This window comes from Peromyscus maniculatus, chromosome X, assembly GCF_049852395.1.
Source record: "Peromyscus maniculatus bairdii isolate BWxNUB_F1_BW_parent chromosome X, HU_Pman_BW_mat_3.1, whole genome shotgun sequence".
Taxonomy (NCBI): Eukaryota; Metazoa; Chordata; class Mammalia; order Rodentia; family Cricetidae; genus Peromyscus; species Peromyscus maniculatus.
The window spans coordinates 90,008,768-90,034,662 of NC_134875.1; the positions used below are offsets into that span (position 1 = coordinate 90,008,768).

At 38.5% G+C, this 25,895-nt stretch overlaps 1 protein-coding gene across 4 annotated transcripts in view; it reads left to right on the forward strand.

The window, feature by feature from the left end:
* Asb12 (ankyrin repeat and SOCS box containing 12) overlaps positions 1–25,895 on the forward strand; it is a 76,592-nt gene that overhangs the window by 20,710 nt on the left and 29,987 nt on the right. For 3 of the 4 annotated variants that reach the window (XM_076561711.1, XM_042269283.2, XM_042269282.2), the window contains exon 2: positions 13,518–13,631. The gene's annotated coding sequence lies outside the window, so the exon portion shown is untranslated. Of the gene's footprint in view, positions 1–3,843; positions 4,045–13,517; positions 13,632–25,895 lie in introns of all 4 variants that reach the window. The other variant, XM_076561712.1, reaches the window with a different exon arrangement.

The following is a 25,895-nucleotide window of genomic DNA, read 5'->3' on the forward strand; positions in this document are numbered from 1 at the left end:
AAGCCAGCCCCAATTAAATGCTTTTCTTTATAAGAGTTGCTGTAGTCATGGTGTCTCTTCACAGCAATAGAACACTGACTAAGATGGTTAAGCAATTTCCAGTGTGTCCATTTGTTTTCTTTTCTATGGGTTCCAGCTTAGTCTGAAACTATATAATAAAAACCTTATTTTTATAAAAGCACTTTTGGAGCACTTGGATATCCTTGATTCTTTCTCTCTGAGTTTAATATAATTTATGGTAATGGGATGAAAGCACTTAGTTTCTTTGTGTTTGAATTGCTGTAATTAGGAAGTGGTAGTATTTACTTCTTATGATCATTCTGAGCTCTAAAGTTAGAAAAATAGTCAAATCTTGAAAATAGCAACTACTCAAGTGTTTGAGATTATAATAATGCCTTTATCTCAAAGCAACAAAACATACCTGTTATATATTTATGTTATTTTTATATTGAAGTGTCTTGAAACATAGCAACCCTGTGATTTGGCATTAACCCCTGAAACCACTAAATCTCATTCTCAGAGTCTCTAGATCTTCCCTTTACATTGAATTCTATTGCCACTGTTTTAGGTGATGTTACTATTACCGGGTTTATATTAAATGGGGCATTTTCAGAAAAAAATGATCAGAACATTATATATAAATAATAAAATTTTATTGAGGAAATATTCAGGATGTGATGTGTGGAACTTATATAGATGTTGAGCTCCTGCCAGACAAATTCTAGGGGCCAATTTATGTATGCTATAGACACTAGACCAAAGGTATCTGCTGAGCACCTCCGTATTATTCATTTCTACTTTGTGAAGTTCCCCTTTCCAGATGTTGAGACTTCATTGAGAAAGATAGGTTTGCATATGTGAGTTTATTACAACTTGTATTATGTAAAATCATTTTTGTAAGCCCCTTGTATCTTTCATAATCCTGTTGCTGTCCAACAAAGCTGTGAGAAGGTATTCTGAGCAATCTAGCTTTGTTACTTCAATGTGATATCATGAGTTTATTGATATAATTTTGTTGGACAGCAACAGGTTTGGGTATTTCATTGCTAACTTTTGATTGCTAGTATCATAAATTAGAGCTGTGCCTAAGTGAGGTGCTTATACCTTAAGAAAACTTTCTGCCTCATTTTTGTGATATCTTTTTGGTTATTCTCTAGCACTCTCTAGTACTGACTGTGCCCAAGGGAAAAAATAAGTTCTCTTTCTGATAAGTCACAATCCTTTATTTGCTCAAAAATGTGCTCTTTCTCCAGCCATAACTGTGTCTGACATTCTCATATGGGAGTTTAGTAAAATCTGTCTCTTTCATAAAGATTAAATATCTTAAAATGGTAAGGAGGAAGAAGCTTCACTTTGTAGTAGATGGAGACCATTACAGAAAACCACAACTAGTTAAAATGCAGAGGACAACAAACTGTGGGCTGCTTTGCCCAAATTGATATATCTGTACACAACCCCCAAACTTAAGGCTCAGGGAACATTATGGAAGAGGGAAGATTATTAAGAGCCAGGGGACCAGGATATCTGCTGTGAGACTGTCTTCTTTTTTCTTTTCTTTTTTTTTTTTTTTTTTTTTGATTTTTCAAAACAGGATTTCTCTGTGAAACAGTTGTGGCTATCCTGGGACTCACTCTGTAGATCAGCCTGGCCTCAAACTCACAGAGATCTGCCTGCCTCTGCCTCCTGAGTGCTGGGATTAAAGGTGTGCGCCTCTACCGCCTGGCCAAGACTGTCTTCTATAAGTAACATGGAGTTACACTCATGAAATCTTAAGATTATTGTCATCTAAATAAGACTTGGCACAATTACAGCACCAACTGATATTCCAATTATGGTGCCTTGAATGATGATAGCATCCATAGGCTCATATATTTGAATGCTTAGTGGAACTATTTGGTAAGGATTGTGAGGTGTGGCTGTGTTGGAGGAGGTTTGTCACAGGAGGCAGGCTTTGAGGTTTCAAAAGCCCACACCAAGCACAGTTAGCTCCCCCTCTTTCTTTGCTTATGGATCCAGATGTAAGCTCTCAGCTACTACTCCAGTGCCATGACTGCCTGCCTGCTTCCATGCTCTCCACCTTGATGGTCATGAACTCACTCTATGTAAGCCCCTAATAAACTCTTCTATAGCCGGGCGGTGGTGGTGCACACCTTTAATCCCAGCACTTGGGAGGCAGAGGCAGGCGGATCTCTGTGAGTTCGAGGCCAGCCTGGGCTACCAAGTGAGTTCCAGGAGAGGCGCAAAGCTACACAGAGAAACCCTGTCTCGAAAAACCAAAAAAAAAAAAAAAAAAAAAAAAAAAACCAAAAAAACTCTTCTATAATTGGCCTCAGTCATGGTGTTTCTTCACAGCAATTAAAAAGTAACTAAGACACTAAGGTGGATGGGGTAAATCTCACAAGGCCCCACCACTACATGAAACTATAGGCAACTGCTGCTAAAAGAGGGAGAATCAGTCTTCTTTAGGAATAAGTCCCTGACAGGTTAACCAATCCCAAATGGTCATTCCTAAACACATATACATACAAGTGACACTAAATGGACTCATTAGATTTTATTTTACATATGTATAAATGTGTGTATATGTATATATTTATAATTATATATGTAAAAATATGTATGTGTGTATATATGTATAAATGTATGTATAAGTATATATATGCATTTTTGTTTTCATATTTTGTAAAGATTTTTAAAGTTTTCTTTATTTATTTTATATATATAAGTGCTCTCTCTCCGTGTACACCTTTATTGCAGAAGAGGGCATCAGTTCCCACTATAGATGGTTGTGCCCTACCATGTAGTTGCTGGGAATTGAACTCAGGACCTCTGGAAGAACTGCTAGTGCTCTTAACCACTGAGCCATCTACCTAGCCTTCCAAAATTTATTTTTAAAACATGAAAATTAAAAAAAAAATCATACAGAGAAATTAACCAGACCCAACATCTGTACATCTCAGTGAAGTTTTGTATACAAATTATGTATATTGATACCAATTTGAGATTGATTTTGTTAGTAAATACTGTACATATATTATGTTGATATTTTATTTGTGCTGAAATGAGATTTTATTTGTTTATTAATAAATAAAGTTGCCTGTGGATCAGAGCTAAAAGCGAGCCATTTAGCAGAAGTCCAGCTGTGGTGGCACATGCCCTTAATCTGATCATATGGCAGCTTCTGTGTGGTCAAGGACACAGCCAAGTGGTGACACGAACTTTTAATTCCAGTACCAACTATAGAGACCTGGAGGTCTATATAGACAGGCAGTGACAAGGAGGTCATGTGATTGGGTTTAGAGCCAATGAGAAGGTAGAACAGGAAGGCAATAAAAAGACAAGTTAGACATTAGAAGCTCTCTCTCAGGGGAAGGATGGCAGCAAGGGGTAAGCTAAAGGCTTCACTAGAGCTCTGATCTCTTGGGCTTTTAACTCTGTATTTGGCTCTGTGTTTCTTATTTAATAAGACCATTTGGAATTTCATCTACAATATATTTCTAATTTTGCTCAAGGTATTTGACCTATACAATTCATTTAACGATGTAATGCAATTTGCTAGTCCTTGAAAGTTATTATTACCAACTATTTAGGCTATAAAGAAATGTAAATTAATAATTAGTCATTACAATCAAACTTGTAATCATATTAGGTATGTTTTCAAGATCAAGCGCAGATATATTTTAGATAGACAGGTCATCTTTAAACACTTCAGAGATCTATGTCAAGCAGAAATATATTTTAGATAGACAGGTCATCTTCAAACACTTCAGAGATCTACAGAATATGGCATTTAAGATGTTTTAATAACATAGATTTTTTTCTTTTTTTTTGTATGACAATGAGACATGTCTGCTCCTGGCAGCACCAATCTACTTCAGAGAAGATGATGGGCACTGAAGAAACTCCATATGGAGTTTACTTTCATTGTGGCAAAAGTTAGCCACTGGGCAAGAAAATGCCCTCGCCTCGACTGCTGACAGTATGCTGTCCAAAATGGACAAGCAGGACACAAAAGAAAGGACTGCCAATCCTTGCCAAGACAAGGTAGGAAAGCTCTTTAGAAAACCCTGCTTCCCAGATGAGTCTGTCAAATATGCTAAGCCTGAAGGCTGAAGATGGATGCCCCAACACTGCAGAGAAACCTCACGTGACTGTCCAGGCAGCTGGCTGTTTCTGTCAACTCACATTTTTTGGAAGTTGCTTGTTTGCACTTCCTATTTAACTAGGTAATATTATTTCCTTCTCAGGTCTCTGAGGGAGTTGAAGATTAGATACAGTTTTCCTTGTTAACAAATTCAGTAAAGAAACTCACTAAAGAAGTGTAAAGTGTATACATTTGTAAGGCATGAAAAGAGTTTTCAGTTGGTAATACAAGTTAGGATAGAAAGTGAATTAGGTACATTTTGGACTCACCAAAATAGGATGGATAATGGAATATTTTTGCTGAATTTGTCAAATGCAAATTAGACATTGTTGATATAATTATTGCCTGTATATATTGTATATAGTTATATTTATTGTATATAGTTTTTCTTACATTAGTTATAATTTTTTTAGACAAAAAAAGGGGAAATGTGGTGATATTTTATTTGTGCACCCCAATAAAGCACATTTGGGGATCAGAAGAAAAAGCCATCCACTATATTAAACATAGAGGTCAGGCAGTGGTAGCACACGCCTTTAATCCTAGCATTTGGGAGACAGAGATTCATCCGGGTCTCCGTCAGTTCAAGGCCACACTGGGAACAGAGCCAGACATGATGGCACACATCTTTAATCCCAGTGCTAGTTAACCATAGAGTTATGAAGGTCTGTATAGACAGACAGAAAGTGGCAGAGCTGTGCAGAAAGAGGAATTGATGTAGCTGGGTGGAAAGAGGAAGTGATGTAGCTGGGGGGAGAGAGGAAGTAAGATGGCAGGGCACAGAAAGGTTTGTAGGCATGAGTATACAGGAAGTAGCTCTCTCTTGGCTGAGGATTTCCTAGTGGTAAGAACATAGCTGGCTTCTTTCTGCTTCTCTGATCTCTTAGTTTTCACACCAATATCTAGCTCCAGGTTTTTTTTTTTAATTATAAGACAGTTTAACAATTTGTGTTACACTGGAACATTGGTGTATTTTGTCAAATGCAACATCAGAAAGCCTTTTAACACAGTTCAGTTTTCAAATTCAAGAAAGTCAAGTTGTGTGTGTGTGTGTTGTGTGTATGTGTGTGGTGCTGGGAATTAAACTAGCATTTTGACACACTAGCTAAACACTCTGCTTACCTACATGCATCCATAGAAAATGCAAGCAGGTTAATAGGTGTGGTGGTTTGAAAGAAAATGGACCCCAAAGGGAGTGGCATTATTAGGAGGTGTGGCCTTGTTGAAGGAAGTGTGTTACTGTGGGGGTGGGCTTTGAGGTCTCTTTTTCTCAGGCTTCCCTCAGTGCGACAGTCAGTCAACTTCCTGTTGCCTACAAAATGTAGCACTCTCAGCTCTAGTACCACATCTGCCCACATGCTGCCAGGCTCCCCGTCATGATGATAATGGACTGAACTTTAAGCAAACTACCCCAATTAAATGTTTTATTTATAAGAGTTGCTGTGGTCATGGTGACTTTTCACAGCAATAAAAATCCAAACTAAGACAATAGGCTTAGGAATATGTGGAAAATGCCTTTCTTCTAAATGTTATACTAGTAGAAATTTTACCATGCTGATAAAATTTTGTTCTTAGGAGTCCTAAAAGTCTGAGATTAAATCATGCACTCAAGCCTTATCTATATTATCTTAGGCAAATTGGTTTACCTGTATGAACCTATTTCTTATGGGGATGATAATAACAGTATCTACCTTCAGAGACTATACTCAGAATTTAATAAGATAATAAATATAAAGGATCTTGCACAATGTTTAGCACACACCAGAAATTCAATAAACACTATATTTCTTCTCCATCTAAACATTAATATATATTTAAATAAAGATCTGGCAGACATGTTTCAACAAAGATCATAAATGTTACTATCTTCATTAGCTAGCCTAACTCTTACTGAAGTTGAGAATGTTAAAATTATTGATTTGTAGCCGGGCGTTGGTGGCGCACGCCTTTAATCCCAGCACTCGGGAGGCAGAGGCAGGTGGATCTTTGTGAGTTCGAGGCCAGCCTGGGCTACCAAGTGAGTTCCAGGAAAGGCGCAAAGCTACACAGAGAAACCCTGTCTCGAAAAACCAAAAAAAAAAAAAAAAAAAAAAAAAAATTATTGATTTGTTTGCTGAAGCATCACTCATAGCAAACTTGTTTGGTACCAGCTCACTGTTGTTTGTGCTTCCTTTGATATTTGTCATCAATTTAATGAAAGCTCAATGACATCATTAGTGTGATAAAAGACCATAATTATTATTATGTTCCTCCTTTTTAAAACAATGACATTTCTTCTGAGTAATTTTTGCTTTGAGGTTTTTGTAATTCTTTCCATTAATATAAAAAGTACTGTAAAGAATTGTTTTAGCTATCCTAGGTTTTTTATTTTTCCATATGAAGTTAAGTATTGTTCTTTCCAGGTCTGTAGAGAATTGTGTTGGTATTTTAATGGGGATGGCATTGAATCTGTAGATTGCTTTTGGTAAGATTGCCATTTTTACTATGTTAATCCTACCTATCCATGAGCATGGGAGATCTTTCCATTTTCTGTTATCTTCTTCAATTTCTTCAAGGACTTAATGTTCCTGTCATACAGGTCTTTCATTTGTTTAGTTAGAGTTACCCCAAGGTATTTTATATTATTTGTAGCTATTGTAAAGGTGATGATTCACTGATTTCTTTCTCAGCCCATTTATTATTTTTGTATAGGAGGGCTACTGATTTTTTTTTGAGTTAATCTTTTACCCTGCCACATTATTGAAGGTGTTTATCAGTTGTAGGAGTTCCCTGGTAGATTTTTTGGGGTCACTTATGTATACTATCATATCATCTGCAAATAGCAAAAGTTTGACTTCTTCCTTTCCAATTTGTATCCCTTTGATCTCCTTTTGTTTTGCTGCCCAGGCAAGGTACAGGACCTGATCTCACTAATTGCTGCAGTCAGTGAAGGGAAGGGCCAATTTTGTGGTAGGGGTCGGCTCAGGTAGGGAGATAGGGGGATTTATCCCTCCCTTATACCACCACATGGCAAGTGAGTAGTGGTGTCAGCTCTATCCATGAGGAGTCTCAGTGAGTGCCCAGTGTCGATAGTGTAGCAGAAACCAGAGGCTTTGTACCAGACCAGTGACTCATTGCAATGAGCACTTGCAAGTAATGATGTATGGACCAAAAAGTAAACTGTGTGACTCACTGTGTCACACCACAGCTTCCACTATAAGATTTTTTCTTTTCTTTTTTTCAAAATTTTATTTTGTTAGATCCTGGAGTGAGTGTAGGTTGCAAGAACAGGGGGCAGATGCAACGCATCGGGGAGATGAGTGGGATTGAGGTGCATGATGTGAAATTCATAAAGAATCAATAAAAAGTTTTTAAAATGATTTTTACAAGAGCATAAATGATTGAAGTAACCATAACTAGACACAATTCAGAAGCTGGCATAAACATTTTCATATATATTAGTTTCTAAAGAGGTTTTTATAGTTTAAAAAACAACTTCATGAATAAAGTATGCTTTTAAAATTTTAAAAATAGGATACTAGTCTCAAATTGCTTTATTTAAACAGTCTCACTAGTGCTGGCTGAGCTAGAGCTTACCATGTAAATGAGATGGCCTCATGAGTGCTGGATCGAAGGCATGTGCCACCATTTGTGACCTGCAATTTCATTTTTATACTGTATCATGAATAATTTTTATGTCGGGTTATTCAGTGTGGGTGTTTTGATTTCATGTATTTCTATGTAGCATTTGTGTACATGGTCCACAGTGGTCATCCGATCTCTTGGGACTGGAGTTACAGATGCTTGTGAAATACCATGTTGGTGCTGGGAGTCAAACCCAGGTCGTTTAGAAGATCAGCCAGTCCTCTTTACTGCAAGCTGTCTCTTAGCCCATACTTCATAATTTTTTTTCATTTAAAATTTCTATTAACACATATTAATAGTACATATAATAGGACTCTAATTTGCAACATATAGAAAAGTATGTATTTATCATATACAAGTACCACATAGGCAAAAGTGCCTTTATCACATAGAACCATTTTCTATCCTTGTTCCCTTTCCCTGAGGCACCATATTAGTCTCTAATAATCACTATTCTACTTTTAGGTCACCTATGTTTTTGTAAGCTCCCACATATGAGAGAGAAGAGGCCATATTTGTCTGTATCTGGCTTCTTTCACTTAACATTAAGTCCTTCAGTTCATCCCATTTTAGTAAACATGGTATAATTTCATTATTCTTTATGACTGAATAATATTCCATATACCAGATTCTTCTTTATGCATTCATCTATTGATATGGGCATAGAAACTGAATATATATCTTTTTGTAATTATTTTTTCCACATTGTTTCCCCTTCCCTATCCAGGCACAAAAAAACAAACTGAGTTTTAAAAAATGAAGTAAAAGCACAAGAAACAGACACACACATATAAAAACAAAACCAAAAAAGTACAAAATTGAAAACTGTAATACACAAGCAAAAGATGAGTAAGATAAAAAAATTCCTAAATGCTAAAGCAATATGAAAAAACAAACAAACAAATGACAAAAATACTGCTTGGCATGGAGCCTGTGTTTATATATTTATGAGACTCCATTGAAGAAAACTAGTTTTTCTTTGCAAGTTTGATTGAAGATAGCTTCTAGGTTAGGGATTGGGGTTTGTGTCCACTCTCTAAGTGCTGGGATCTCTTCTGTCATGAACCTGTGCAGGCTCTGTGTGTACTCACAGTTTCTATGAGGTCATATGTCGTATTCGGAAGACACTGTTTCCTTTGTGTCATCCACCCCAGTGGCTCTTGCCGTCTTTCTGCCTCCCTTGGGGTTCCCTGAGGTCTGAAGAGAGGGATTTGATGGAGATGTTCCATTTAGAACCTGTGTGTTCCAAGGTCTCACACTCTCTGCATATTGTTCAGTTGTGGGTCTCTGTATTTATTTATTCCCATCTACTGTGGGAGGCGGCTGCTCTGATGATGGCTGAGACACTGATCTATGGGTATATTAGAATGTCCTTGGGAGTCATTTTATTGCTGTGTCCCTTTAACACAGTGGTTCTTAACTTATGGCTCACAATCCCTTTGGAGGCTGAACAACCCTTTCACAGGGGTCTCTAAGACCATCGGAAACCACAGATATTTACATTTTGATTCATAACAGTAGCAAAATTACAGTTATGAAGTATCAATGAAAATAATTTTATGGTTGGGGACAGTTGGGGGTCACCACAACATGAGGAACTGTATTAAAAGGTTGCAGCATCAGGAAAGCTGAGAAACACTGCTTTAGCAAAACAATAGTGTTTGCTTTTCCCCTTGGCCCATGGCCTATGTAGTCTCAGGTTCTTAGCCATCTGAACAGTAACAGGCATTTATTCCATTTCATGGCATGGGCCTGAAATCCAACCAGAGAGTGGTTGGTTACTCCCACAATGTTTGTGCTGCTATTGCACCAGTGTGCCGTGCAGGCAGGTCACCATTGCAGATTACAGGGTTTGTAGCTGGCTTGGTGTTTACCTTTCTCCTCTAGTAGCATGCAAAGTACTTTCCATGAACACTAGACAGTAGGTGTGAAGCCTCTAGTTAGGCACTAACTCAACTTACCCATATTCAGTGAGTTACTTAAGTGTTGTGTATAGCATATGGCCTTACCATCAGATTTTGGGGCATGATCAATAATCTTGGCAATACCCTGAGTTTTTTGAGGGTTTCCATGGGGCCCCTTTGGCCAACAATTCAATTATATAGAACCCATTCCTGACTCTAGATGTTTCTTTTGGCATTAAATGATGTCTAGTTGAGGCATTTTCTCCTTTAGTTATTTGGTGAGTCCATTTAGATTTCTTTCATATATGAATATATTTTTTAAAACTTCTACAGTAATGGGTGTCCATATTATCCCTCAAATGACTCTTAGTGTTAGTTCTCCCCCCTCATATTCCCTCTGTTAACTTCCTTCTTCCCTCCCCTCTTGGTTTAATCCTCCAGTTACACACACCTCCATCTATCCATAATGGTGTATTCTATTTCCCATAACTTTGGAGATCCTCACCCCTCCCAGTCCCTTACTTCTTACCTAATCTCTGTTGTTATTATTGATTGTAGCATGACTAATGAAGCCTTAAAAGCTAACTTCCACCTAGAAGAGAAAGAATATCATATTTGTCATTGAGATATGGATTACCTCACTCAGGATGATTTTTCTAGTTCCATCCATTTACTCACAAATTTCATTTTTAACAACTGAATAATATTCCATTGTGTAAATGTATCACATTTTCATTATCTATTCATCTGCAGATGGACATCTGAACTCTTTCTAATAGAGCAGCAATGAACATGGATGAGCAAGTGTCCCTGTAGCAGGATGTAGAGTCCTTTGGGTATATACTAAAGAATGGTTTGGCTAGATATTGAGGTAGATAGAGTCCCAGTTTTCTGAGAAAATATCACCGTATTGATTTCCCAAGTGGCTGTACAAGTTTGCACTCCAACCGGCAATGGAGTAATATTACCCTTACCCCACATCCTTGACAGCATGAGCTGTCATTTATTTCATTGATCTTGGCTATTCTGACTGATGTAAGATGAAATCTCAAAGTAGGTTTAATTTGCATTTCCCTAATGACTAAGAATGTTGAACATTTCTTGACATTTTCCTCAGCCATCTGTGTTTATCTTTTGAGAATTCTGTTTAGTTTTCTACCCCATTTTAAAACTGAGCTATTTGTTTTCTTGATGACCAGTTTTTTTTAGTTCTTTATATATTTTAGATATTAACCCTCTGTCAGATATGTATATGATAAAGATATTTTCTCATTCTATAGGCTGTCACGTTGTCTTAATGATAGTGTCCTTTGCTGTATAGACATTTTTCAGATTCATGAGTTCCATTTTTTTAATTGTTGATCTTAGGGCCTGTGCTAACAGTGTTCTGTTCAGAAAGTCCTTTCCTGTGCCAATGAGTTCAAGGCTATTGCCCACTTTCTCTTCTTTCAGATTCAGGGTATCTTGCTTTATGTTGAGGTCCTTGATTCCTTCAGAGTTGATTTGTGTTATATGACAAATATGGATATATTTGTATTCTTCTTAGGATCTTAGGAAACTGTGAGGGCTGTGGGTTGCCTGGTAGAGAATGCTTCTGCAGGTTGGTGTGTGTCAGAGAGGAATGGAGGTGGGCTGGGAGAAAAGGCTAAGAGGGAAGAGCTAGGGGGATCCTGTCCACACCAAGAGGGGGGTTCCCCAGGGAGTTGGAGGTGTGGTAGAAAGAGGAGATCAAGCAAGTAGGTTGCAGTAAAGCAAAGAATAATATGGAGAGATAAGAATGAAAGGGCTAGAGGGACCCAGGGTCTAAACCAAGAATTGAAGTCTCCAATAAACAGATTTGAGGTCTGAAGAAAGGCATCTATAATCAGGTTGTTACTGGGTTGGCGTCACACACACACACACACACACACACACACACACACACACACACACACAGACATTCACGATAGAGAATGTGCAGTATTTGTCTTTCTGAGTCTGGATTATTTCTCTTAACGTAATCTCCAGCTGCTTTATCTAATTTCCTATACATTTGATAATTCTATTCTGAAAACCAAATAAAATCTTATTGTTAGTTCCACAGTTTAGCTATTTTGAAAAGCGTAGCAATAAACATGGATATGCAAATATCTCTGTGGCTCTAACACTCTTTCCTTACGTCAGTTACTGATGAAAATTCAGGATGCTAGAAGTTCCTTTACTTGTCTTGCTATATCTAAACGAATTTCCTCTAGGTCTGTTCTCCTTACAGCTATCAAAATTTTCTTTTGAAAATGCACATCTAATCATGATCCTCCTTCTACCATGACTACAGTACTTCTTATTGCCACCAAATAAAGCACACATTCATTTGTCTGACCCTTGGCCAACTGGACAGTGTGTTCTCACTCTCTCTCCCTCTACTATGCTGTTGGCCCTTGCTTGTGTGTATACAGATATTTATTTCCCCCAACAGAATGTCCTTTCTCCTTTGTCCATTTGGTAAATGCCTTTTTATCTGACAATATTCACTTTAGTTGATCCTTTTTGGTTATTACTCCAGTTTAATTTTAATTTTTGCTGCAACCTTGGCTTATACGTCTAGGTCACAGTCCATCACTGAGGGAAATCAGGACAGGATCTCAAGAAGTAACTTGGAGCAAAAATGATGGAGAAACTTTCCAGCTTGCTCACTCATGGACATGTGCTTAGCTAGCTTTCTTATAGTGTTCAGGATGGTGCCACCCACAGTAGGCTGATATATTTTCTATATCAATTATGGCATGTCAATCCCTCATAGATGTGATCACAGACCAGCCTGAGGAAGCCAACTACAATTACTCCATGGGAACTTTTTCAAGTGATTTTAGAATGTGTCAAACTGACAGTTAATACTAATTAGGACAGTTGTCTTTTGTACTTTTAAAACCCAGCATGGAATGTTATTGTTTTATGCATTATCATTTTGTGTTCATCCTTCCCTTGTTTTTCTCACTTATACTTCTATTGTCTTCTGAAGTGCCTCTTGTATAGTCATTGAGCAATTACTGGTAGGTATGAATGAATGACATAATTAAAGGAAATTAGTTTCCTTCCCCATCTTTACTTGGGGAAGTCCCGTTTTTTCATTAAGGCTCAAGCTTCTCAGGCTGCTGTGAAAGGACATAGTTATATGTTAATCTGTAACAGTAATTTTTCTACTATATTGGCTTTATTTATTTACCTTTGGTCACGCCTAGTTAGATTGTGGGCTCTTCAAAAGCATAAACTGATTGTCTTTGTATCTATTGATACATCTTGCACATAGGGTAACATGAAAAAAAATAAATGAATTATCAATATCTACCTTTGTCAAAACACCCAATGTTGATTACTCTGATCTTTACATTATTCCGATTTTATAGAAGCTTACTGAAGACAGGCAAGCTCCTCCATATTGGGTAGGAAGAATTTGTATTAGTAAAAATAAATGGTTAAGGGAAATCATTTTCTAATCTGAAGGAATATAGATCTATGATTTATGATTTTAATCATGATTTACTATTCTTACTGGTTCCTTCCTCTAAGTACTTATCCTTGTTTGTTTTTTGTTTGTTTGTTTTTAGTTTTGTGGATTGAGAATTCTACTTTTATCTTAATTCCATATCATAGAATGTTTTTGTTCTCTTTTCCTATTAGGTAAGCTCTCCTTTTGCACTCTATTGTTTTCTTTTTATTCCCCATAGAGGGTTCTGATGTTATGACAAGAAATTAATGTCGTACTGTAAGAATAGATTCTCTGTGCCATGTGAACAGTATTTGGAAATCCTATTAACATAGCTTATGATGCAAAGATGGCTTATTTACTTTTTGCCTTTTCTTAACAGTTAGCAAAGGTTGAAAAGACCAACTGTTTTAATGGATGGAACCACGCATCACAAATCTGCTCAGTGACCATCATCCATCTAGACCCATTGCACAGGATATCCAGCAAATTTAAGGTAAGGAGAAAAGTAATGATGTTTTCCTTTATGTGAGTAACAGATTGGGAATGAGTCAAAGACTTCTGGACACACTTGTCATTTTATACAATAGAGCTCTGAGTCTATGAAATAACTCATTTAACATGGAGTATAACTCCTTTCTACTATTCCTTGGACATTTAACATGGTTTAGTGTCTGTCAGAAGGTAGGTTACAAATAATAGGTTTCTGTAAGAGTTTGCATATCAGTTCTTTTTCTTTCTATTGCTGTGTTAGAGCACCATAACCAAAAGCCACTTATGGAAGAAGGAATTGACTTTGGCTTAACTTCCAGAGAGAAAGGAATTCATCTTGATGGGAGGCATGTCAGCAGGCAGGCTTAGTGACAGGCTCAGGAAGATGAGAGATCCTGTCAGAAACTACAAGTTCAAAGCAGAGAGAACAAACTGAAGTAGAGCCAGTCTTTAAACTCTCAAATTCCACTCCCAGTGGCCTCCCATAAGGCTGGACCTCCTAAACTTCCCCCAAACAGTGCCATCAACTGGAGACCAAGTGTTCAAACACCTGAGCCTATATGGGATATTTTTCTTTTAAACGATCACAGGTAGGAAACGCTCAAAAATGATGATGAAGTTGAATGGATACTATGTCCATAGGATAGCTCCTGGGCTCATTTGTCTGAATAGTAGACTTACTATTGTTTTCTGATCCAGATTCCAAGACTTATTCTTTGGTCTTTCTAAGAAACAGAACCCATAATACTGGTTTATCCTCACTGGAACCTTCTTTGTAATGTTATCCATATTAATTCAAGTACTGCTTTATATTTCTGTTTTCAGAGGTTGATTACGCTCATCAGAGTTGTATTTAGTTATGATTACATAATTTGTCATACATTGATACAGAAAATTTTATTCTTTTTTTTATTATGTATACAGTGTTCTGCCTGCACATATGTCTGTAGGCCAGAAGAGGGCACCAGATCTCATTACAGATGGTTGTGAGCCACCATGTGGTTGCTGGGAATTGAACTCAGGACCTCTGGAAGAATAGCCAGTGCTCTTAACCGCTGAGCCATCTCTCCAGCCCAGAAAATTTTATTCTAAAAGCACAGAAAGTTTAAAAGATATCCTGTACATACCTACAATTGGAATCCAAGTAATTTAATTTGGTGTCATTTGGAAGAAGAACCCAATTAATAATTCAACTATTTCAGCAAAGTATATCGATAATATTCCTGTAGGGGGATAATTAATTTTATAATTCTTCTAACACAAATATCCCTTTTGTAGAAAAATGTAGACCATAATTTCACTTAGATGAAGTTTACCAAGACCCAAGTATGCTTTTGTATAGAAAAAATTAGGAAGTTAATATGGCCTTAAGAATTTTCATTAAGAAACAATTCTTCTGGGCTGGGTATATAGCTTAGTGGTAAAACACTTGCCTAGCATGCACACTACTCTGTATTCAATCCAAAATAATAATGGAAGAAGGAAAATTAGTGAAGCTGAGCCTGATGGCACATGCCTATTATCCCAGCACTCAAACGTAGTGATAGAATGATCACATATTCAAAGCCATTATCAGCTACATAGAGAGTCTGAGGTTATACATAAAACTTGTCTTAAAATACCCTAGAAGAAAACAAACACAAAAGAAGTAAGTGAATAAATATTCAATGACCCTATAATATAATGTTTATATTGGTGGGGTACAGATAATTATATCAAATTGTTAAATAAAAACATCATAAGCCACAGAGAGAAAAGTTCTTAACTTTGGTGACTAAAAATGTCCATTCAGATAATGGACAGGTAGAAGCATAGCCTCAGGGAGTACAACCAGAATCAAAGCTTTTTGGAAAAGTACGATAATTTTAATGATTAAATAGGTCACTGCTTCTTTAAACAGTCCTCACAAGTTGATCAGCTGTTGGGCACGGTAAAAGATGAGGGGTTTCTAAACCATACTAGTTCTTTAATAAGAAACTGGACTTCAGGGTAGGAGAAAGATTGTGTTTCCCTTCTAAGTGACAATAGGCCTTTCCCTTTCTATCTGAGCAAATCTGTTGAAAATGGACACCAATAAGGCCCAACACACATCTCACAGTTTGGAAAACTTTCTTTTTTAAATTAATTAAAGTTTTCATTTATTTTACATCCTGACTGCAGTTTCCTTTCCTTCCTCTCCCTTCCTCCCACCTCCTCTTTATTCCCCTATCCACTCCTCCTCTGTTTCTATTCCGAAATAGGCAGGCCTCCTCTGAGTATCAACAAAACATGGCATATCGAGTTTGTTGGAATCCTTTCTTAAAGGGGTAGAGATTTCATTTAGAACCCTGAGAAGGAATATAAACATGGCTTTATTGACCACCAACAGTACAATGTGATGTTCTAGATTTATCTAAATATTTACCTTTATCAAGTTTACCAAGGCACAACCTTTCTCATGATAGTGTGGTGCTGCTTTATCATTCCTTCAGCTTGAAGAACTCCCTTCACATTTTCTATGAGATGGGTATAGTGGTAATGAAATCCCTCAGTTTAATCTGTCCTGGAAACGAATTTTCTCACTTTAACTTTTGAAAGACAATTTCACCTCCTATTGCATTCTAGATTCGTAAGTTTTTCTCTCCAATTTCAGCACTTTGAATTTATCATTGCAATAGCATGACTTGCTTTGGGCATGTTAGGATTTTGTTTAATTGTTTGTTATATGAAAATTTCCTTTGTATATGACTTATTTTTTGCTTATGCTTTCATTAACTTCTGATAGCTTGACTAGTATGTATCTCAGTTTGTATTTCTCTCAGTTCACCTTATTTGTGCTTTTTTTTTCTTAAAAAAAAAAAACTTGAATATTTTCCTGGGTGTTTTTGTGTGTCAACTTGACACAAGCTAGAGTCATAAGAGAGGAAGGAGCTTCAGTTGAGGAAATGCCTCCTTGAGATCCAGCTGTAAGGCATTTTTTTAATTTAGTGATCAATGTGGGAGTGCCCAGCCCATGGTGGTTGGTTCCATCCCTGGGCTGCTAGTCCTGAGTTCTATAAGGCTGAGCAATCCAGGAGAAGCAAACCAGTAAGCAGCACCCCTCATGGCCTTTGTATCAGCTCCTGCCTCTGGGTTCTAGCCCTGTTTGCTTTCCTGTCCTGACTTCCTTCAGTGATGAACAGCAATGTGGAAGTGTAATCCAAATAAACCCTTTCCTCCCCATCTTGCTTTTTGGTGTTTTGTCACAACAATAGAAACCCTAACTAAGATATCTATTTCTTTTCTTGGATTGTGGAATTTTCAGCTTTTTTTTTTTTTTTTTTTTTGAGACAGGGTCTCACTATGTAGTTTGCTAGCTTGGAACTCTCTGTGTGGACCAGGCTTGTCTGTAACTCACACAGGTCCACCTGCATCTGCTGCCTGTGTACTGGGATTAAAGGGGTGTGCCCCGATTTCTGTCCAATTTCTTGTTGCTTTTGGCTTTTGGTTTTTTGAGACAGGTCCTCTCTGTGTAGCCCTGGCTGTCATGGAACTCACTCTGTAGACCAGGCTGGCCTTGAACTCAGAGATCCACCTGCCTCTGCCCCCCAAGTGCTGGGATTAAAGGGGTGTGTCACCACCACTTGATCTGCCTGGCCAATTTTAAAACTAATCTTTTCTCCTCCTTTCTTCCCCTAAGATTCCTACACTGAATTTATTGGTCTGTCTCATAATGACTTTGCAGCAGTTGACCTGCTCAGAGCTTTTGAACTGGTATTAATGTATCCCAGCTATCTACAGCATGTCCACAAATTCTACTGAAGACATTATTTTTGGAACCTTCTAAAGAAGTTAGAATATTGAATGCCTGGCTCAACTCCTTTCTGCCTTGGGGAGAAGGCAAGAGTTAGAATTTTCAGCCACTTCTTTGTTCATCTCAGAAAAAGAGGTGTGTTTAGTGCTTGCCTGCTAGTTAAAGCTGCCATTTTATACTCTACAGTCCTTAGTGAGATACAAGGCTCTAAAACATGGAAGGAGCCAGCCATTCAGGATGGGACCTGGGGAATTGGGGGTAGTAGATGTGTGATCCAATTCTTTCACAGAATCTAGATTACAACTCAAGTAGAAGCTAAGAGCTGACGTTCCCTCCTGGCTGTGGAATCTGCTTGGAATGAGCATTATGATGAGTGGGTGTTTCTGCTTTTCCTATTGTTTTAATGTGGCAAGTGTGACACTTAGTATAGAAACACGAGCCTTTCACATAGTGTCTGAATTTCTCACAAGGGGATTTGTCCTTATGTTGCACTGAATTGGTGTGGCCATACAGGGAGAGAGTATATTAAGGAGCTTTCAGGAAATTAAAAAGAAGAGCAATGCTTGAGACAGATGTGTATCAACTAGAAAAGGTAAAGAGAAAAGTCCCCAAAGGAGATTCTCAGCCATAATCCGACCAGATAGGTTAGATATCTTGGGAACCCCACCACTTTTATGCATGCCTCTCGCCCTTGCCTGTACCGGTTGGGGGTCTCAGGACCTCCAGCCTCTGGAGCACTCTTCCATTGTTCTGCTGTGCTCACACCAACAGGACAGATTTAGAGTTCTCAAGTTTCATGAATCAGGACACCTGGCCTCAGCTGTACACTCCTTGCAACCGACTTGACAGACTCAGTCAGGCTGGAAGTCTCAGGGATTATATATACTATGCAGTCCCATGTCTTATGTCCAGCCAAACATGACAGGTTAGAGGTCTTGGAACCTTCTGCTTCCCATGAACACTTATGATATTCTGCTTGTTCATAACCTCCCACTGCACATTTCCATCTCTCCATACCCTTGGGACCTTCTTTTTCCCAAGCATACTTCCAATGCTCTGCATTCTCACCCTGACTTCATAGGTTAGAGATCTTGGGACCTCTTGCTGTGCACTCCTGTTGTCCAGTGCTCAACCTGGCCAGTAGAAAGGATAATTTGCCACTTATAAATAATAGAAGCAGGATCCCTGTAGACCACTTTTTTCTCTTTGGTTCTTTTTCATGTCATTCTTTGTTCTGGAGACAGAAACTAGAAACCTGTGATGAGTCACCAGAAGAGATGTCAATTAAGGAATGTATTGTCCTAGTACTTGGGAAGTCCTTTTATCCTCTAAGCTTCATGAGTGTCAGTGGAGGTCTAAATGGCACCCTGTCCAGAGGAGGCCTTTGCTTAGATAGATCAAGCAAAAATCCAGTGTACAGACCTCTATCATGACTGCTGTAGGATCATAAATATACCTCTCATGACCATAAATGAACCTATCCTCTAAGCTTCATGAGTGTCAGTGGAGGTCTAAATGGCACCCTGTCCAGAGGAGGCCTTTGCTTAGATAGATCAAGCAAAAATCCAGTGTACAGACCTCTATCATGACTGCTGTAGGATCATAAATATACCTCTCATGACCATAAATGAACCTCTCTGGGAGTGTAGACATCTTCAAAGCCATGGAAATCTCTGGGAACACAGATACATCTGAGGCTTTGATAATCTCTAAAAACTTGGCATCCCTGGGAACACGCATATTTTTGAGGACAGAGGCTTCTCTGGAATCTTGGATTTCTTTGATGGTGTGGACAATATGGGCGACATGGTTATCTCTGAAAACAGTGATCCTCAAGGGCAGAAAGACTACAGGCTACTTTTGTGATAGGGACACTTACAAAGGACACAGTTATCTTTGTCCCAAGCAGGGGTATGCTGGTCTTCCAGATGGTTTAAATTGTTAGACTAGGGCACCCTTCCCCTTCTAGAAAGAGATTTATGGCCCTTACTGATTTAGTGGCCAGTGTAAACAGCCCAGAATGTAATTAAGAAAATAACATGTTATTAATTTCTAAGATGGGATTTAAGTTTGGAAACATTGCCTTTCAGTTGAGATGCCTCTGTACACTGCCTGTTTCCTTAATGATTATGATTACCCTTCCCTGCTTTTCTACCCTCATTTCTCTAGCCTGAGGTTAAAGTAAAAATATCACAGGGGAAAATTACGACCTGTTGCAAAGGTGGAGAGGTGTTATGCAGTAAGTATCCATGAATTGCAGAATATTTTAAGAGAAAATTTACTTTCAGATATATTTGACTCATGGCCATTTTAGCATGAGTGTATGAAGTGCTTGAAGGTTTATACCATATAAGGAATATTTTCTTATTTACAGCAGTCATTCTCCCCAACCCATACCCAAGCTCTGTCTTGTTATAATATTTCTTTAGCTAACTCTCTTTTTTTGTGGATAGCCTGCAGGTCTAATCAAGTATAGTATAAAATTATCAATTTCAAATCATTGGAGTCTGTATTAATATTGATTAACAGCATTCTTTTTTGCTAAAAGTTTATTATATTTTTATTATGTGTATGTATGAGTATGAGTGTGCATGTCACAGTGTTCATACAGATGTCAAAGGACAACTTGCAGGAGTTTCTCCTTTAACCGTATGGATCCCAAGGGTCAAACTCAGGTTATTAGACATAGTGGACATAGTGGCAAATGTCTTTATCCCTTGGGACATCTTGTCAGCCCCAAAGTTAATTTTTTTTTTTGGGGGGGGTTTTCGAGACAGGGTTTCTCTGTGTAGCTTTGCGCCTTTCCTGGAGCTCACTTGGTAGCCCAGGCTGGCCTCGAACTCACAGAGATCCGCCTGGCTCTGCCTCCCGAGTGCTGGGATTAAAGGCGTGCGCCACCACCACCCGGCAAGTTAATTTTTTACAGTAGGTTTTCTTTGTATCTATATTCACTCCATGATACTACAGGTAAAACATGCAAGGCAAAAATATGGTTCTTGTCTTTTTACCAATCAATGTTCTTGACATAGTTACACAAGCAACTAAAAATCTTAGTGCTTTGTCTCTTGCTAAAACATCATTTGTATGTTTGTCTAGTTGTTTTACAAAACAGGCCTTTTTAGGACCTCTTATTTTACTTATCTAGGTATCATATAGTTTGTGGATTTTTATACAGTTGACATGACTTTTAAAATCTAATAGGTGTCTTAGCATGGCAGTAGATATTTATAAATCTAGCAATTTGGAGAGACAAAAAAATAAGGATGTCAGTGGCCAGCACCAGCTACATAGTTCAAAGGCAGGTGAGGCTGTATGAGGCCTAATTTATATGTATTTATTTATGTATGTATTTGTGTGCGTGCGTGCGTGCGTGCGTGCGTGTGTGTGTGTGTGTGTGTGTGTGTTTGTGTGTGTGTGTATACACATACACATATATAATATGTTTGTTACTTTTGGGGAGAAAATGTGTGAAGAAGCGTGCTCTTCTTTGAAAAAGATTCCCCCACTTGGGGTTGATACATTTGCTAGTTTTTCATTTTCCATACTGTATTTTCAGACATGGATTTTGCCAGTTTCTTCTTCAGAAAAGAACAGGCCTCCTAGAAAAGCCAGCCAAACAGGTTAAAACAAAATACAATAAGATAAGGTGAAAACTGGACACGGCAACCCGATAGAAGGAAAGGAGTCTCATGAGCAGGCATCAAGAGTCCTAACTCCCAGAGTTAGGAATCTCACAAGTACGCCAAGCTAACAGCTATAACATATTTGCAGAGGACCTGGTGCAGACCCATGCAGGCTCATGCTTGCCGCTTCACTCTGGGGCCCATGTCATCCCTTTGTAGTAGATTTGGTGAGCCGTTCTCCTGGCTTCCTCCACCCGCTCTGATGCCTACAATCTTTCCACTCCCTCTTCCGAGGGATTCCTCAATCTCCAAGGGAAGGAACCCAATAGAGACCTTCAATTTAGACTCTCTGGGCATAACATCTGGCTGTGGGTAAAGCTCTAAGCCTGCACCAGCTCGACCTATCTACATTCAATGAGCTGAGTGGAAGTTATCTTCAGCAATGGATCCCCACTGACAGTTTTCAGAGAGTGACCCTCTATCCTAGCATCAGCCTGGGATGTTTAGAGATCACCACAGGACCTCCTCGGCAAACAACCCAACCTAATGTAACCCAGTCCCACCACTGGAAGCCTTGCTTGGCTACAAAAGGTGGCCAGTTCAAATTCTGTATCCTCCATTATTAGGAGTTATTACTAAGGTCACCCTCATAGATTCCAGGAAGTTACCACTGCACTAGGTTTCCACTCTACCCCTTAAGTGCACCCCAATTCCAACTTCTCTTCCTGTACTCTCTCCCTCCTTTCCTCCCCCATCCTGACCTGACCCCTTCTGCTCCCATCCTCATCTGCCCACAGTCCACCCACAGAATCGATTCTGTTTCCTCTTCCCATGCTTCCCACTAGAGCCTTTCTCTTTACCTATTCTCTCTGGGTCTGTGGATTATAGCTTGATTATCATTTACCTAAAAGCCAATATCCACTTATAAGTGAGTATATACCATGTTTGTCTTTCTGGGTCTGGGTTACCTCAGTCAGGATTTTTTTTTCTAGTTGCATCTACTAGATTGAATGCAATTTTTATAAAGTCATTTTTTTTAACCACTGAGTAATGCTCCATTGTGTAAATTTATCACATTTTCTTTATTCATTCTTCTGTTGAGGGACATCTAGGTTGGTTCCAGTTTCTGGATATTATGAATAAACCACTATTGACATAGCTGTGCAAGTGTCCTTGTGGTAGGATTGAGTGTCCTTTGGGTATATGCCTAGGAATGGTATAGCTGGGTCTTGAGGTAGATCAATTCCCAACTTTCTGAGGAATGGCAGTTTTCATAGTGTTAATACAGGTGTGCACTCCCATCAGCAATAGAGGCGTATTCTCCTTGTTCTACATCCTCACCAGCATGAACTGTCACTTGTGTTATTGATCTTAACCATTCTGACAGGTATAAGATGGAATCTCAAAGCACTTTTGATTTGCATTTCCCTGATGGATAAGGATGTTGAATCTTTCTTTAAGTGTTTCTCAGCCATTAATTTTGGTCTGGAATCTATTTTGTTATATATTGAAATGGCTATACCAGCTTGTATCTTAGGTCCTTTTGCTTGGAATATCTTTTCCAACCCTTTACACTGAGGTAATATTTATCCTTGATGTTAAGATGTGTTTCTTGTATGTAGCAAAAGGATGGGTCCTACTTTCATATCTATTCTGTTAATCTGTGTCTTTTTATTGCAGGAATTGAGTCCATTGATATTGAGAGGTATCAAAGAACACTTATTGTTAATTTCTATTATTTTGCTTTTGTTGTTGTTGTTGGTGGTGGTGTCTGTATTTCCCTTCTTTTGGTTTTGCTGATGTGAGAATATTACTTCCTGTGTTTTCATGTGTATAGTTAACCTCCTTGGTTTGGATTTTTCCTTCTAGCACCTTCTGTAGTGTTGGACTTGTAGATAGAGATTGTTTAAATTTGGTTTTATCATGGAATATCTTATTTTCTCCATTTATTGTGGTTGAAAGTTTGCTGGGCATAGAAATCTGGGTTGGCCTCTGTGGTCTCTTAGAGTCTGCATCACATCTGTCTAGGCCCTTCTGGCTTTTGGAGTCTCCTTTGAAAAGTCGGGTGTAATTCTTATAGGTCTGCCTTTATAGGTTACTTAGTATTTTCCCCTTGTATCTTTTAATATTCTTTCTTTGTTCTCTATTTTTAGTGTTTTGATTATGTGGTGGGGGAGATTTCCTTTTCTGGTCCTTTCTATTTGGTGTTCTGTATGCTTCTTGTACCTTTATAGGCATCTCCTTCTTTAGGTTAGGGAATTTTTCTTCTGTGATTTTGTGGAAACCATTTTCTGGGCCTTGGAGGTAGGTTTCTTCTCCTTCCTCTATTCTTATTATTCTTGGGTTTAGTCTTTACATAGTGTCCCAGATTTCCTGGACATTTTGTGTCAGGATATTTTTGATTTAATATTTTCTTTGATTGATACACACATTTGTTCTATCATATCTTCAATGCTTGAGATTATCTCTTGTGTTCTGTTGGTGAAGCTTGTCTTTCCTAAATTCTCTTTTCTAAATTTTTCATTTCCAGGATTCCCTCAGTTTGTGTTTTCTTTATTGTTTCTATTTCCATTTTTCAGGGCTTGAACAGTTTTATTTGTTTTCTTCGATTGTTTGGCTTTTTCCCTTGGCTTTCTTAAAGGGATTTATTCATTTCCTACAACTGATTTTTTTGTATATTCCTGGATTTCTTTAAGGAATTTATCAATTTCCTCTTTATTAACCTCTATCATTTTCATATAGTTGCTTTTAAGGCCTTCTTCTTATGATTCAGCTGTGCTGGAATATTTAGGACCTGCTGTGGTAGGATAGCTGGGCTCTGGTGCGGACATATGGCCCTGGCTGTTATTGATTGTGTTCTTAAGCTTCCCTCTAGGCATCTGGGATAGGGGTGATTATAGGTCTAGTTGCTGATTTCTGGGTTTGTCTTGGGGGGGTGTTTTGTTCCTTGGTTTCTGTTTCTTCTGTGGATAATCAGATAGTGTGTTGCCTGTTTTATGGGTCTGTTCAGCTGGAATGTTCACTGGGCAATGGTTGCTGGTATTGGAGGCTGAGGGAAGCAGAGACCAGGGAGAGATAGGCTGAGGGATCCACAGGAGGCACGGACAGGCGGGAGGGTAAGCTGCTCCTGGGGTTGTGTTGCAGCACTAGGGGTGACCCTTATATTTGAGTCTAGGGTAATGGAGAGAGTGGGGGAGGTCTGTGGGCAGCCTACTTGGTCTTCTGACAGGCATGGCCTCTGGTTGAGCAGGGAGTGTCTGCCGGGTTTGGGGGCAAGGACACAGTGATGAAGTGGGAAGTGGGGGTGTTTTGTGGGATACGCAGTGGGTATGCACAAGGAGGGAGGGGAAGCTAGAGCTGATGTTCTGTTGCAGCACTAAGAGCAACTCTGAGAATTGGTTCTGAGATAATAGAGTGGAGAAAGTCCGTGGGCAGCCTACCTGGTCTTCCTGGCAGACATCCAGTTCTCTGTTCTTAACTCATATTCATTTGGGTGCATTTAATTCACAAATAAAAAGCATTTCCTTTCTTCCTCCTCCTATTTTTAAGAAAACAGATTTATTGAATAACAAGAACCTGCTTAGCTTGCAATTTTCTTTGACGGTGGTGTGGACAAAACCAAGGGATTTGTGTGTGGTAGCCAAATGCTCTATTACGAGCTATCCCTGTCCCAATGACCATTTTCAAACATACTATTTCTCCCCCAGCTTTCTATGCAGTATTGCATCTCTTCCCACTTTACCTTACTTTCCCCTTGCTATGAAGCCCAGGACAAACTTAAGATCATCCTTCCTCATCCTCTCCAGTGCTGGGATTACATGTATGTGCCAACATGTCCAGTGACCCTAGAGTTTTTAAATTTCAAGACAATTATCTAGTGAATCTTCTTTGATCCTCTTCCACAGTTTGTTCCTTGTATACCTAAAATAGTCAGATGTTGCTATTTGTCTACTTGGCTTCTGTAAAAAAGTATTTCTGTTCATAGTTTTGATTTGTAGCCCTGAACATAAAGAAGTTGTAAAAATAAAAGTAATTTATAAAAAAGGTAAGACTCACTCCCAATGGATACAGCTACAAAACACTCCTGCACCTATGGCTCAGAGAACATTGTGGAAAGGGGGACAGAACGATTGTGAGAGCCAGAAGATCAGGGAGTTTGCAGTGAGATTGTGTTTCCTAGGAATGACGGATGCTACACCCATAAAGTCTCATCAGTACATCTGCTTTAACATGAGCTGAACAAGAACAACATGCAAAAGTGGATGAGGAAAGGACCAGGAGGCCTCTACCCTACCCGAAGAACTACAGGCTAGAGTGCGAGAGATAGTTCCTCAGGAAAGAACACACCAATTGGTTCTCTAATACCAAATGGTCAGCCCTGAAAACATACACACAAGTAACATTATACAGACTGAGCAGGTTATGTTCCAGAATATATATGCATATACATATAAGTATGCAATAACAATTAATGAAAAAGAGGCCATGAATTTGAAAGAGAGCAAAGAAAGAATAAGTGGAATTTGTAACAGTAATCTAACATAGAAGAAATACACTTTGTGCAGTTTTTTAGTTACCAAACTTCCAGGAGCTTCTTTGATGAGAAGTTGATATCAATAGCTGCAGGGACAACAGCCTGACTGCTTGCACTTTCTCTGCATAGCATATTTATATATTGTAAGAAAATAAAGAAAGAAAATTAAAATACCTGGAATGTTAATGGGGTCATTTACAAATTAAGTAAATCATAAGAATATTTCATAAATCAATAATATCCCTTAATATAAGATATAAAAAAGGATAAGAATTTCAGTCTGTCACAAGTGAATCTTGTTTTTATGACAAACTCCCAGCAGTAGTGGATATGTAGCCT